Raw genomic sequence first — 15,312 nt, forward strand, 5'->3', positions numbered from 1 at the left:
CTGTTTCTGAGGGGCAGAACGGCTCTCTGCTGGGCTTTAATCACACACTGCTTTATGGAATCACTTCGGGGTGCTCGCCACACTCCAGGCCTCATTGGCCATGTCCAGGCTGCAGCAAAACACAGCCCTTGCTCAGGATTACTGTTGAATATGAGTTTATGAACAATGGGAAAAGGAGATTTCGGCCTTTTGAATGTGAAATGTGACATTCTTAGTAGCAAGTTGCCCTCAGCAGAATGAGAACTGTGTCTTTGCCCAGAGCTCGAAGGGAAGCCAAGGTTGTGTTTGATGAACTGCACAGGCAATGATTGTCCTGATACATGAGCCACAAACCAGTGCAAGAATCTTGGGACTGTCACAACCTTCAGGAAGGTCACTCACGCTGGCAGGAACGTCCACTGGGGCAGAGAGCTTTGGGATTTTGGGCAACACCCTGGAATCTCTCCTTGTGTTTGACTCACACTGACAGAACTGGGTCACTACCGGGCCAGAGCACGTGCAAGGGGCGTGGTCAAGGATGGCTGAGGTGTCACCTGAGCCTAGAAGGGGCCTCACCTTTTCACAAGTAATTTATTTCCCTTTCCATAAGCTCGGTAAATGCAGTTTTTATGGTCATGCTACTGCTGAGCCCAAGTGTTGGAGAATGATGAAATCTAATAAACATGCCGGGCTCTTTTATTCATCATTAGATTCTGAAAAATTTAGGATTCACTTGGGTAACATTTCAGAGCTTTTCTCTGCAGCTATCAGGGTTAGCAGGGCCATTTTATCAAAACAGGCCTGAGCTATTCACACATTCACAAGAATACTGAGGAATGAAGGAGCTCACTACAGATTCGTGTGAGCTGAATCAATATCAAGGGCATGGAGCTGAGGACTGTGATTTTATGCCTCTGTCTTTTTGGTTGGTTAAGTTCTCTGCGAGATAAAACTGAAGCCTCAGAAATTTTTTCCTTTATCCAGCCCTCCTTTAGTCTCAAGTTTTTCAGAACCAGGTTAAAAGTGTAACAGAGGAAAAGAGAAGGCTTCATTTGTGGTACAAGTGCCTCTAGACCAAAAATACTTTTGGAATTCTTCCTTCACCTTTACTCTTGTTCCTTGTGTCCTTACACTCATGTTTAAGGTGCAAGGGAGAGGAAGCCATGGAAAAATTTCAACCTGAAATTTTAATCAAGGATCTGTGAATTTTCAGCCACTGACCTATAGAAGCAATTTTAGGGTTGAAAACTCAACAAGGAAATCTGTAACCTACCTAAATGCCTTTCTTGAGCACAGTGCTATTTTTTCCCAATTTTTACACCTGTTGTGGATTTATTTTTGTCTACTTGCAGTGTTTGTGTATGATATCTCACCAAATATGAGCTCAGAGGAGTATCTACTGAAAAACGTTATTATCAGGTGAGAGATTTATGGGCTCGGTAGCAAATTTATGATGGATAAGTAAAACTGGAAGCAAATAATAATGGAAAATCTCTCTTATTCTTACACTGTCAGTGAAAGAGCTGTAAGGCAGATTCATGTGATGCAGAGCAAATATTTATTCCTATTTAGAGTCATTTTATTTGACTGTAGTGGGTGAGCAGCTGGGTGCAGTTTAGTTATAAATTAAGCTTTGAGATCTCGTTTCCTTCATTTTGGATATTGGTCAGGAGTAGTCCATGCCTGGCAGGGAAACTGCCTTCTTATGAAACTCTGCCCCCTGTTAACTCAGATTTCTCTGGGCCTAACTGGCATCTACTTTTTTCTTACATTTTTTCTACATTTCAATTCATTTTTAAACTCTGATTAGATATGAACTGTTAATCTTTATAATTGTTTCGGCATAGAAAATAATAATCCTAAAATAACCCTTTGATTTTCAGCTTTTGGCTGTGAAATCAGTGCACCCACTGATATTTTACTGCTAAAGAGCTCATTCTGCTGAAGTCTTGGCCATATTTAAGAATTATTAGTACCAAAGCCATCACTTGACAATAAACACTTAAGAGCAGATTCGGGAGGACATCAGTGAGTTGTAAGAATTCATAGTTCCAATTGTTTTTTCAAAATCTGAATGTGGAGGGTGGATTTTTGAAAGGCTGATGCCTTTCATTGGCAGCCTATTTCAGGAAAAAAAAAATTAAAATAAAAATAAACCAGTCAGTTCATTGGGAAGATTAGAGAGTGGTGGTTCAAGCTGTGGTTCGACCACAGCCTAAAAAAGGTCATTTATTGTGTAAGGAGCCCAGGTTGCAAAGCTCCCATTCCCTGCAGCAATACACAATTAATCCAACCTTAAGGATATGTGCTATAAGTTCTGATGAACCTTTGGCAGTGTGAGTGTTACAGAATGAGTAGCTCTGGGCACACAGAATGCAGTTCACCAAAGACAGGATGCCCTGAAGGGAAAAAACTACCTGGAAAATTAAAAAGGGAAATATCCCTTTCTCTTCCCCCCGTTCCCCTCCCATCCCCATGCCTGCAGACAACCTTCCACGTCTTAATTGATTTATGTGTGGGCAAACATCACCTGCATGACTTATTTCTGAAAGGATTTTAATGCTTGGGAAGTACTTAAGGGGGGAACAGGCAGATTCATAGCTGGCATAACTCTGCACGGCTCTGCTGAAGTCAGGGGATTTATAATGACTTGAATACTTAGGAACCAGGCTTAAAATATGCAGCTACAGAACTGCAATGCTTCCTTACTCAGAAAAGTTTTCCTTTGGGCAAATCTCACACCAGAAGATGAAACACCTCAACCCTTTCACCAGGAAAAGAGGGGGAATGGTTCATACTGGACCTGTCAGAGCTGCTGCATTTATGGCCAGTGTGGCTTAGGAAGATCTTCTGAGCGCCAGCGTGTGGGGGACAGCTCTGTGCAGGGAACAGCAGTTTCTATGGATATCTTTCTGCCTTACCTGCTCTGATGCTGTGGCAGAGATTTATTTTATGTCTGCAGTGCAGCTCCATCGCTGCTGCCTTGTCTGAAGACACCGTTTGTTCCCATCTGCTGCTGCAAGGGAGGAGCTGGCGTAGATGGATGCGAAGGGGAGCCCATGGCCACAGTCTTTGCTGTGGGTACTTTGCAGGCAAAACCCCCAAAACGATTTTGCTGGAATTTTTTGAGTAGCTAAATGCTTCTGTGTGGGATCCTATCTCTTCTCAGGACAGGCCGTCACTTCCCAGGTGGTGACAGAGCTGGTGCAGTGGTGGCTCCAGGGGATCCAGTCAGACTCCCCAAACCTGCCCAGTGGTCCTGCCTGATCCCTACAGGGAATGCAGGTTCTATTGCTGCTTGTTGCCTTAAACCAGGCACAAACCAGCCCCACCAATTCAATCGCTTGGAGCAGACTGGGAAGTGCCCGTCAGTTGCCCTGTGGCACATCACACACTCCCTCTCAGGCAGCCCAAGAAGAGATGCAGCCAGAAAAAAGGGATGTTTCCATCCTTACCTTGGGATCCCAGCCACAAAACTAGAGACTAAACCAAGGACTTGGCTCAGACTGTGCAGCCAGAAGAAGAACCACCTAATTTACACCAAGTTTTCCCTCAAAGTAGGTCTTGAGGAAGTCTGCCCTGCAATGGACTCCAACTTCACTGCTCTCAGCAGGGGAGCAAACAGAGGAGTTAGATCGGGAGAAAACTCAGAGAAAGAGCAAGATCTGGAGCAAGCTCAGAGATGGAGTTGGATCTGGATCAAATAAGATGCTCAGGGTCATTTCAGGGTTGAGCCACTGAACTTCCATGAGATGGAACAAAGGAATGAAACCTGGCACCAAATCCCTTTAAGGAACTTAAAATACAATTTGTGTGCTAAACACCAGCAGCATATGTGAGAAGCAAAATTATGCACCACGAGTAGCCCCTGTGTTCCTGCTGCTTATCAGTCCTTCCAAGATAGTTGGCTGACAGCCTCATCTGGGAATTTCGAGTAGTACTCAGAATTCCTTTGAACACAGAGTTCCATTAGCTGCAAATTAATTGGATCTGTAGGTCAGTGGGAAGTGGATTACTACAGTGGAGGAAAGTGGTGAGCATGCCGCACATTCATAGTACATTAGAAAACCTCTCTGGGAACAATCTTTGGAATATTTCCACACAGGATTCATCTTGTGAGTCTTAGGATTTCAATAGTAGCCTGTGCCTCCAGCAGTGATAAAGAGATGCTGGGAACAATTGCAAATTGCTTTTCATTGTCCTGTACATCTACTGGAGGTATTCCTATTCTATTTTAGATAATAATAAACTCTCGAGTTCAGAGTGAGTGCCAGAGTGTGTCCAGATGGCCAAGAAGGAATGCAGGCTTGTCCCAGCCATGCTGTGGCCACAGCCCCAGGACAGTGACTGTCCCCTGTGCTGGCACAGCTGAGGGACCTCGAGTGCTGTGTCCAGTTCTGGGCCCTCATGGCCAGAGAGAACTTGAGGGGCTGGAGCGTGTCCAGGGAAGGGAACAGGGCTGGGGAAAGGGCTGGAGCCCCAGGAGTGGCTGAGGGAGGTGGGAAAGGGGCTCAGCCTGGAGCAAAGGAGGCTCAGGGGGGACCTTGTGGCTCTGCATAACTCCCTGACAGGAGGGGGCAGCCGGGGGGGGTCGGGCTCTGCTCGCAGGGAACAGGGACAGGAGGAGAGGGAACGGCCTCAGGCTGGGCCAGGGGAGGCTCAGGTTGGACACCAGGAGGAATTTCTTCCTGGAAAGGGTGGTCAGGCCTTGGAAGGGGCTGCCCAGGGAGGTGTTGGAGTCCCCCTCCCTAGAGATGTCCAAGGAAGGCCTGGACATGGCATTGGCTGAGGTTGGACACCAGGAGGAATTTCTTCCTGGAAAGGGTGGTCAGGCCTTGGAAGGGGCTGCCCAGGGAGGTGTTGGAGTCCCCCTCCCTAGAGATGTCCAAGGAAGGCCTGGACATGGCATTCTGGGCTGGTGACAAGGTGGGGATTGGGCACAGGCTGGACTCGATGGTCTCGGAGGGCTTTCCCAGCCTCAGTGATTCTGGGATTCTGTGAGCAGACTGGCTTCCAGCACTTGATGGCATCCAGAAGTCACATGTGTGTATTTTAAGAAAGGGGTTGAGCTCAGCATCACCAATTTAAAGAAAAGAGGGTGAGAATGAAGGTGCATTCTGAAAGACAAAGTATGGCATAGCTAAAGCCCCTGATTTTTAGCTTAATTTTAAGCAAGAAGTGATCAAAATCTACCAAACTTCTGAGCTTTCTTAAGATTTTTTGTGGATCTCCATCAACATGTTTACTGTTTTCCCCTTGCTTCCTCTTTAGGGATTTTTTCCTTTGTTTGTTTGTTCTGCTTGTTTTTTATAATATGTTTCGGGTTTTTAGGTTTGTTTGTTTGGGTTTTTTTTTACTGGTTTACTTTTTTGCTCAGTTTGGTTTTGGTCTTGGTCTTGGTCTTTTTGGGTTTTTTAGCGATTTCCATGAATTTATATAAACAAATCCCTAGTTCTTGTGGTTTGCACCCCTAGTCATCACTTTATGTTGTCTTCCTTTGAGTTAGATCCTTGCCATCAGCTTCCTTCCTGATTTCCTTTATTTCCTGTACTCTTCATTGGCACAGACTGGCAGTGGTTTGCCACAAGGGGAACTGAAGAACTCCAAATAAATCCCAATTTTCCCCATATCTTTACTAGGAACTAATACACAGCTAACAAGTCATCTTATGTTTTCCAGGAACATCAGCTGCACTGAGGCAGTGCTTTAGATTAATTCAGTTTCTTGTTTCAGCAGGTTTACAAGTTTGCAGAATTCTACAGATTTCCACAATGCCCAGCAGGAGCTGGGGATTGGTGATGTTTGTATGGATTGGCCTGTTCCCTGGTGATGGAGAGTGTGTAATCATCCTTTTCCAATATGCAAAGATTAGGAGCAAAAGCAGCCCAATGCCTCCACTCCACGATAATTGATGCTGGCTTTATGGATTGTATTTTCTTTACTGAGGACCTTCTCGCTGAGCAAATTTGACAAATGAAAACACTTACTGGGATTTTATTTCTCTGGCAATTTTCTGTGTTTTCTTCCACTAGCAATATCATATTTTTGTTTGTGAAAGGAAGACTTATGGTTCATCCTCGTTATTTGCCTCTTAGAACCGAAGTAAAAATAACTGATATTGAGGACACATTAAAATGGAAGCAGGTGGAAAAGAGCAGTTTCTAAAGAAAAAAAGCCATGATTAGAGAAAGTTTTACAGACTTGCTTGTGGAAAACTACAGCAAATTACTCCAGAAGACAAATAATGATTTAACTTGCTGGGATATTTGGCTTTTTAAAAATCTCACTGGACATCTTAAAGAGATAAAACACACTTTCAAGAATTCCATTAATTTGTGTTTCTCTGGTAAGCACCAAGTCCAAGTTGTACTGGAAATGCAGAGCAGCAGGCAGCTCATTTTCCTGGGCATATTAAGCAGCTGAAGACATAGGGTATATTGGAAAAGCCTGAATGACAACCTCAGTTTCCCAAGCTCCCTCTCTGGAAGATCACTGGGCCTCCAACCCTCTTTTCCTGTCAATCTTTAGGAAGCATGGTTCACATGTGGCCCTTGGGAGATGGGTGAGCAGCAGCAACTGGATTTATTCTGTCCATGGGTACTTTGGGAAAGGGAAATAGCTGTGGTTTGTAGCTGAAAGTTTGGGTCTGACACTTCCTCGTTGTGGCCTTGCTGTTTGCTAGGGATGCAACCAGAAGTATCTCATTTATTCCTTCTGGAAAAAAATAGGCTCATCAAAGAGAATTGTCCATGGAATTGCCCACAATAAAGAGAAGAAATGCAGTGACTGCCTTTGCAAGATGACCTTCAGGACTTGCATTAATCTTTCAGCTCCGTGTGGCAAAGAAATATTCGTCATAAAAGAGCTGCCATTCATCCAAATGGCATTTGGGCATCAAATGAGACTGTGGGGGTGTCTACAATGTCCATAGAATCCCAGAATCCCAGAATGGTTTGGGTTGGAAGGGACCTCAAAGCCCATCCAGTGCCACCCCTGCCATGGGTAGGGACACCTTCCACTATCCTGGGTTGCTCCAAGCCCCATCCAACCTGGCCTTGGGCACTTCCAGGTGCCCTCTCCTCTGCCTGGGCCACACAAACCAGTCTTGAGGTGTGCTCTGGCCCCACAGGAATCTCCAGGGGGTTTTGCACAACTCCCACCTTTTCAGGAATGCACAAAGCAACAAATTGGATTTAGGTTTTAAGGTTTTGGAAAAAGAAAGAAGACAAATAGACAAAAAGCTTTTCAACCAGGGGCATGGCTCAGTGCCACGCACGGAAATGAACTGGAATTAATCCCTTTTCTCTGCAAGTCTTGCAGGAAAGGTGCCTCCAGATGCTCTTCACTGGGTAGGAATCTGGTATTTATAGGCAGATAAATGGGAGAGATGTGTTTATACAAAAAGCAAAGAAGCTGAGAACTGGGATAACAACCCTGCCCCAAAGGGAATGACTTGGACAATATTTATCTTTTTGTCAGAAGCTGAAGAAAGTGTCACTGTTAGATTTTGGTGAGGAGGAGATGCATTCCCACACCCCCACTCACAGCATCAACTGATGCTGATGTCATGAAATGTGGATGAAAAACATGATTTTTTTTTTTTAAGTCTAAGCTGTCTGCTGCAAAATCTGGTCTTATTCAGTCTTCCTTTCTTTTTCATCCTTGTTTGTTTGTACAGTGATTGAAATGGTCAAGCTTGGAAATTTCCATCACTCTCTTCCTGTAAATTAAAAACCTCATTTAGTAGTTTTTTAGTTGAAAATTTTAACTTATTCTAAGAGCATTTACAGTAAATATGAAAATAAGCTTTGAAAAAGAATATTTGATCATTTCACTAGCGTAAAACAAAATTTATTTCTAACCTTAGGTTTTAATTCCACATTATAAGGTCACCCCAAGACATCCTGCAATGAAGCAGTAGTTTTAGCAACAAATTCAGATACTGGCTCAGGCTCTGAAACATGATTTAAGGTGTGCTACAGCACAACCGGGCATCTTTAATTGTCACTCTCTAACACTGCTAAGAAAAGTGTGATTGATGTCCTTTAAATGTTTTGTAATTTTTTCTTTAAAAGCAAATAGGTTTATTGGCATTCACTGGGGCCCAAGTTCCTCCATTAAGTATGTCTGGAGCTACTTGGAAGTTTCAGCTGTAGTCACATCTCTTTTACATTCTCTTTTCTTTAACCTCATGAAGCAACCTTAAAGCCATGGGACCAGACCTGGTATTACTGACTCACGATTATCTCTTGAATCCCTTTTGTAACCCACACATGAACCAATCCACAGAAGAAGCAGCATTTTGTTAAAGGCAATTGAAAGACAAAGTAATTCCATGTGTCTTCTTTTCATGCTTTACTATTTGAAATCCCATTGAAATATTATTGCCAATGTTTTTACCTTCCCTGTGCTTTAAAACAATTCAAGAAGAAAGTCTAATTAAAGCAAAAAGCTGCTGGTCATAAGAAAGAGAAAAGAAAGGATGACAACAATTCTTCTGTACTCTTAATAAAAACATAATGCAGGAATCCCTGTGAGGGTGGGGAGGCCCTGGCACAGGGTGCCCAGAGCAGCTGTGGCTGCCCCTGGATCCCTGGAAGTGTCCAAGGCCAGGCTGGACAGGGCTTGGAGCAACCTGGGCTAGTGGAAGGTGTCCCTACCCATGGCAGGGGATGGAATTAAAAGATTTAAGGTCCCTTCCAACTCAGGCTGTTATATGATTCCTCTTCCGTTCCTATTAATTACAATAAAATACATTTCTATTTAAGTGAAATTACCTTTCCAAGTGGGATTTTTTTTTACTATTTTTTTTTTTTTTTTCGAATCTCAAAGTACTTCGGGGGAGGAAAGGGCTTTTTGTAACACAGTTGGGTTAGAGATGAGGGAAAATCTGTTTGAAATATGCAGGGACCTGAAAGCAAATCTTGAGTGAATAATAAGTTTAACTGACCTTAAAATATCCCATTGCCATGAGGGATTTGAGAGTAATACTTCAAATGGATTTTTGATGAGGCTCTGCAGGCTGTGGGGAATTGAATATTTTTACCCAACACGTTTTCTGATCTAAATTTTCACAATCACTGGGAAAAAACTATTTGGGAATGCCTAAAGAAGGGTTGGGGTTGTGTTGTTTTACTTTAAAGCTGCTGCTGTGCAGGGAAAAAAGCAATTTGCTGCAAGGTCACTTTTCAGAACTACTTTTATTCCCCGATATTTAAATTCAGTCCTGGAGCAGAATTCCTCCTGGCTGCCAGTGTGTCCCCATGTGGCATCCTCCGCATTCCATGGGGGGATCCAGCGGAGCATTATCCCTGTCGAATCTCAAAGTACTTCATAAGAAGCAAAACAATCTCCTTAGGATCCGTGAACTGGCACGTATGGGGGATTTAACACTTTTGGAAGGATTGCTTGTGAGGGTGATGTGCATGAAGCTGTTGTCTCTCCCTGTGCTGTGAACAATGGGATGGCTCTGGAGTCAGAGCACGAAGGATGTTAAAAGCTGTGGGGATATTTGTTGATAAATTTGTAGGAGTTGCAGTTGGCTGTACTGCTTCCCTCCCCCACACCCCTCACTGCAAATTCAGCGCTGAGTGACTGACTCTCCCACCCACCCCCTGTCAAAAACCCTCTGAGTGCTTGGTTTGAAAAACATGATGTCTGAATTTTCTGTTGTAGCTGTTGCCAGGATGTCTAAATTCACACAGCGCCAAATTTTCTCCAAGCTCTAAAGGTAGAGCTCGTGTTACACAATCATCCTCCCCACATTAGTGAGGTTATTTCAAAACTTTGAAAAAAATAATAAAAATGCTCAGTGACTAATGCTTCTATTAGCCAAATACACAAAGGGAAGTATGTCTCAAGTTGTGTGCTTTGCTGGAAATTCCAAAAGTGATGGCTCTCCCGGGGCCTGTATAATTCATACAGCACTTTAACCTGTGATTAATTACAAAGGCAGCAGAAGCTTTGCTCCTTCCCACTTGTGCTTTCATCAACACTGAAAATCCTAAAGTAAATCTGGGCTAGGCTCTAAGGGACCCAAGTGACTTGCTGGGCTGATTAAAAACCAGCCATCCTGCCGAGCCTTGGAACAGCACCAGGGAAAACCGGGATCCCTGGGATAGAAACATCTACTAGAATCCAACTCCGGAGAGAGCAACTTTTTTGTTGTGAGAGGAAAAGTGACACTGAAAGAGCAAAAAAAAAGGGTTCTGCACAAGTGCAAAGCTGATATGTGGGAGAACAGGTAGGACTTAGGGATGTGGGAATAGCTTTTTTTATGGGGGTTTGTGAACTTCTGATGTGCTCTGGGGGTGGAGAGAGGCAAATGGTGATAACACCATGGGAGCACCAGCTTCAGCTGAGCCACTGCAGGGTGAATCACAAAGTGGGGAGTTTGGCCATGCAAAAAAAGCCTTTTGGCTGATGCTGTTTGATGTGCAAAACTTCCTGGCTGAAGGTGAATAATCTTTGAGCAGGGGGTTGCTCTCACTTGCAGCCTAGAATTAAATTTTCCACAGAAAACCCAACATCATTATTTGAATTTCTCTACCAGGTAGCACTCTGCTATTTTTGTGTTTGTGTTCCAGAGGCTCTCAAAAAGCTTCAAGGTTACTAGAATAAAGTGAGATGAAAGGGTAAGATAAAGAGGGGAGCAGCAAGGTTTCATTCTGGATTTTTGTTTGGTTTGAGCCACTTTTGTTCTTTGTCAACCTATTTCAGCCAGAAGCTGGGTCAGCCTTACATGGTGGAATGGTTTTCTGCGGATCACAAAAGTGGCTCCCTGCCTGGGCTTTGCTGTGGCTGTAGCTCAGGAATAGAAGAGAAAGGAAGAGGGAACATAAGATCCATCTTCTTGTGAGTGGAGAGGGGGCACATCCCAGTGTTTTGACTGAAAAGGAAAATATGGGTTTGTGGAAGGCAGCCAAGCTCTTCTTGGGAGAGCTGGGAAAAGCAATCAGGAATACCTCTGGGAGCCACAACTCCCTGAAGTGTGTCTCACCCAACAGAGGATGTATTTGTGAAGGATTAGGATCACTGAGACCACACAAAAAGCTGTTTGCCATTACTTCCTCATCCCCAATTTCCACCCCTCAGAGATTCTACAAACTTCACTGCTCTGAGCAAGAGGTGGGAGTGGAGAACTATAGAAGTTGCACTTTGGGGCTCGTTGCTGTCACTGTGGTGGTGGCACTGCCCCAGCTGTCGCCCCCTCCCTGATCCTGCACCTGCCCTGGGGCACAGCCGGGCTCTTCTCCCTCCTTTCAGAGATATTCAGGGAGCTGCAAAAGGAAGTGAGACAACCCACATGAGCAAAATAAATCATAGAAACAAGGAAGTAAATGGTTCTGCCTTTCCGTTTTTGGAAATGCACAAGTAGAGGCAGCAGCTGGAGCTGAGCAGGGGAAGGGCAGAGCTGTAATCAAGATGCTCATTTTTTAGCAAGCCCCAGATGCAGATCAAGAAATGCAAAGTTTGTGCTGACGAGGAGACAAGGGCCTCAGTTCTCATCCAGCAGAGGGTAAATTAAAAAATAATTACAGAGAACAGCAATTTCTCTCAAAGTGTTCAATGCCTTGCATATTTACCCCAGAGTTATTTTCATTCTGTAGATGAAATAGAAAGGTCTGGGAGTTGGTCTGGGAGTATTTAATGCCTGTGCCCACGGGCCATGACCCCTCCGGCTGGCAAGCATGAACTGGTCTGGAAGGGGAGTTTTCCAGGTGGTGTGGCTTAGGAGAGGTTGGGAAGAGGCTAAGCAAACTTGTAAATGAGTGGAACTGTCAGGCAAGGAAACTCAGAAACAGCACAGACAGATTTTGCTCATTTGGTATTTCCATGGATTGAGAGAATTCAGTTTTGGGGGAATGGACAGGAGCAATGTTTGCACACTGAAGTGTATATTGAACAAGTTTCTCAGGCTTGTCCTAAAAATATCCAAGCACCCCCACTGCTGAATCATGGGTTCAGTTCAGAGTAAATGTGAAATCAGTGAAGAAATCTGGGGGTCTTTTTTCTGTGGCACTTGGGACAACCTCACATTAAATCTTGATGTCTCCCCTAGGTGATCTGTTCTTTGTCTGTCCTAACCAGTAACTGAGATAAGTCTATAAAGAGCATGGATTTAAGGAGAAAGTGCAGGTTCTTGGCCAGTTAAGTGGTTTTTATTTTATATTTCCATTGCACCATACATTACAGCACAGGCTGCTCTTCAGTATATCATGGGAATGCATAGAAAATATGAATAGCTTGGCTCATAGATATAAAAACACACAGAAAGCACTGGATCGTTCCATGTGTGCTCCCAGCTCCTCTTTGAAATTATCCTCAGCATAAAACATGTATTTACATTCAGATCAGAAGTATCCACAAGAGGCATGCAGCTGTGGAATGTGTTACATATTGTAATTATAAAGATATATTTGTTCCCTTTTCCTGGGAATAGATTCTGGTATTGATTTGTTCTCACTTCTGCACACCTCCACCGAGGCAGTGGGGGGAAGGTGGATTTTATGGGAAACAGCGTTAATTGCCTTATCTCTGGGGAAAAAATACAGTCATTGAAAACCTCACTTACAACTGGGTAACAATTCCTCCAAACAGACTTGGAATAATGATCCAAGCCACGTTCTTTCTTAATTAAGACTATGGTTATAGATGGTTACTGGGATGCTTGGAAGGTTTGGGGAGAGGAGAAAGCCTGGAAAGTTAAAGGGGAAAAAATATAATGTCGAGTACACATTTTTTAAATCAAATGAAAGCTGTGGCTTCTCTGAATTGTTTTGAGAACAGGAGTTTCCCAGCACATTCAAAGCCATCTGATAAGAAAAAACCTGGACAAAAGCTTGAGTTTTGCTTTTAATCCTTCAAAAAAAAGAACCAACAAAGATTTGAAAGACCAAAAAAGAACCAACTCAATCCCCACACCCCACAAAGAGATCTTTGTGGAACATTCTGACCCTCAGGCTTGGCTCTTGTTTTCCTGGCCATCAATGGAGACAAACTCCACCAAAATGAGCAGATGAGGCCAGGGAGGCACACGAGGTGTGTCACTCCAGGATTAGCTGCATGAGCAGAGGGGATTTGTAGGCTTTGAAACTTCTTTTCGCCTTTCCTAGAGGCAGTGTCCCAAAATTGCTCACGGGCTGGATTGCTTTGGAGGTGCTGCTTTGAAAAGCAATAATGGGTGTGAAGAAGTATTATGTTGGCTGTTTTTCTTGAGCTGCAGGGCTTTTTTAGTTCTGAAGTATGAGAGCCTCCAAAATTACTGCAGCAGTATGGATATTGTTGCTAGAAAGTTCTTCGTGGTTGATATAACCCTTCTATTCCAGTTTGTTTTAAGAATGGTTACAGTATGCCCATTTCAAAAAAAAAAAAAACCAAAAACCAGAGGCAAGAAGAAGCAAACCCTGTGCTGCAGAGAACATTGCATCAGATAAATAGATCCATTTTCTTGGCAGAATAACAACATTTTTCCTTCTTTGATATGGGGCAAATGGAACTGCTGAGCTGTGTTCTCCACTGAGATTAGAGATGTATTTGGAGCCCAGAGCTCCCCTCTATCACAAGTTAATATTAACAAAGCCACAAAAGCCTCTCTGCTTTAAGCACTGCTACTACTGCTATTAAAGAGTGTTTCTACCTGAAAGGAGAACATGAATGGCTCTGGCTTTTCATCCCCAAAGAAATGTGTTCAGCTCCTTTGCTGAAACGCTTCGATTCACGATGCTGCCGTGGTTTCGATGAAGACAGCACAAAGGTTCTCTCTCTTATACCCCCAAGAGGAACATCTTCTCTCTCAACTTCCCTCTCATCTCATCATTGACCCAAGCCAAGTGTTCTTCCTTTCCCCATTTTGGGTTTTCCAGGAATTTTTTTCTACTTTTTTATTTTCCCCCCCTTGCAATTATCATAGGCACCTTTTGGCCCAGATGGTCTAGCCTTGCATGAAAATTAGATTTTAATTAATCTCTCACAAAAATTTCTGCCTCGTGTGGATGATGTCACGTTCCCATTATCTAACCCTTAATAACTGATTATAGCCTAATTGAATGTACTAGAGGAAAAACGACAGGATGTCAGGATATAAAGTTCATTAAGGAAAATCAATTTGCAAGGCTTTAAATTGCATTAAGGGCTACCCTTTAAATCATCTAATGTATTTCTTCCTGGTTTGGGAAGGTAAATAGGCACATTGTGGAGAAATATGTGCAAGGAGAAGTGGTAGGTTTTGTGGGTAAATTAAATTGCAAATGACTGAAGATCAGACAACAATTCCATTATCAATGACAAGCTGCCAAGGTACTCAAAGAAATACTTTGCCAAATTCCTTGTGTTTTCCATTTCTTTGTCATTTAGAAAGAGATAAATCTTGCTTGGAGGCTGGACCGAGATCTCTCTCATTTTATTAAAAAAGCCAGCTGAGAAGGGTTAATGAATACCATCTCCATTACTTGCTCTCCAGGACGGATTTGGCAGCCTCTTTCCGTGTCAGACCGGATGTTTTCATCTTTTTTAAGTCTATAAACAGTGAAAGCTGCTCAGACTCATATTCCTGGGACCAGGAGCAGCTGGATGCATTTCAATTCGTGTCTTTTGTGCTCTGGAGTGAATTCATACCTTCGTGAATTGTTTAATAAAAGCAGGCAGCGGAGAGAACCTCACCTTGGCAGGCAGCTCCTGGGGCTTGATTGAGGTTGTGGTGACACGCTGGTGACAGCTGATGTCCCATGGAACTGGGACACAACACACATGGGGCTGTTCATGTCAGGGGCTCAGGGTGCCTGCACCCGCTCCTGGCCTCCTGGGTGCCCAGGGGAGGGAAATTTGGAGCAATTCCAAGAGCGAAGGTAAGGATGATGGCTGGACTCTGAGACGTGGGACAGGCAAGGATGATGGATGATGGATGGACTCTGAGGGGTGGGGAAGGAAGGTAAGGAGGGTGGATGGACTCTGAGGTGTGGGAAAGGAAGGTAGGGATGATAACTGGAGTTTGGGAAGTGGGGAAGGAAGATGAGGATGATAACTGGACTCTGAGGTACGGACCAGCCTTTGCTACCTTTCAGGTACTGGTGTGGCCTGGCTGGTACTGGACCACCCCTTGCCCTCTGCATGACCTCTGGGCTTTAGCACCAGGCAAAAATGGGTTTGTTCAAAACCTAAATAAAGTTATAGGAAAACCCCACAGTATTACAAGGTAAATTCACCAGGATTCCATTCTGGGACAGAAGCATTTTTTCTCCAGAACCCAGGTTTCTTCTTTCTGTTGTTTTGGGCTGGATTTGGGGATCATAACAAGGGCTGGTCCATCTATTCCCCATCTCCTCTGGCCTTTGC

Source organism: Corvus brachyrhynchos, unplaced genomic scaffold (genome assembly GCF_000691975.1).
Source record: "Corvus brachyrhynchos isolate BGI_N302 unplaced genomic scaffold, ASM69197v1 scaffold155, whole genome shotgun sequence".
In the NCBI taxonomy this organism is placed as follows: Eukaryota; Metazoa; Chordata; class Aves; order Passeriformes; family Corvidae; genus Corvus; species Corvus brachyrhynchos.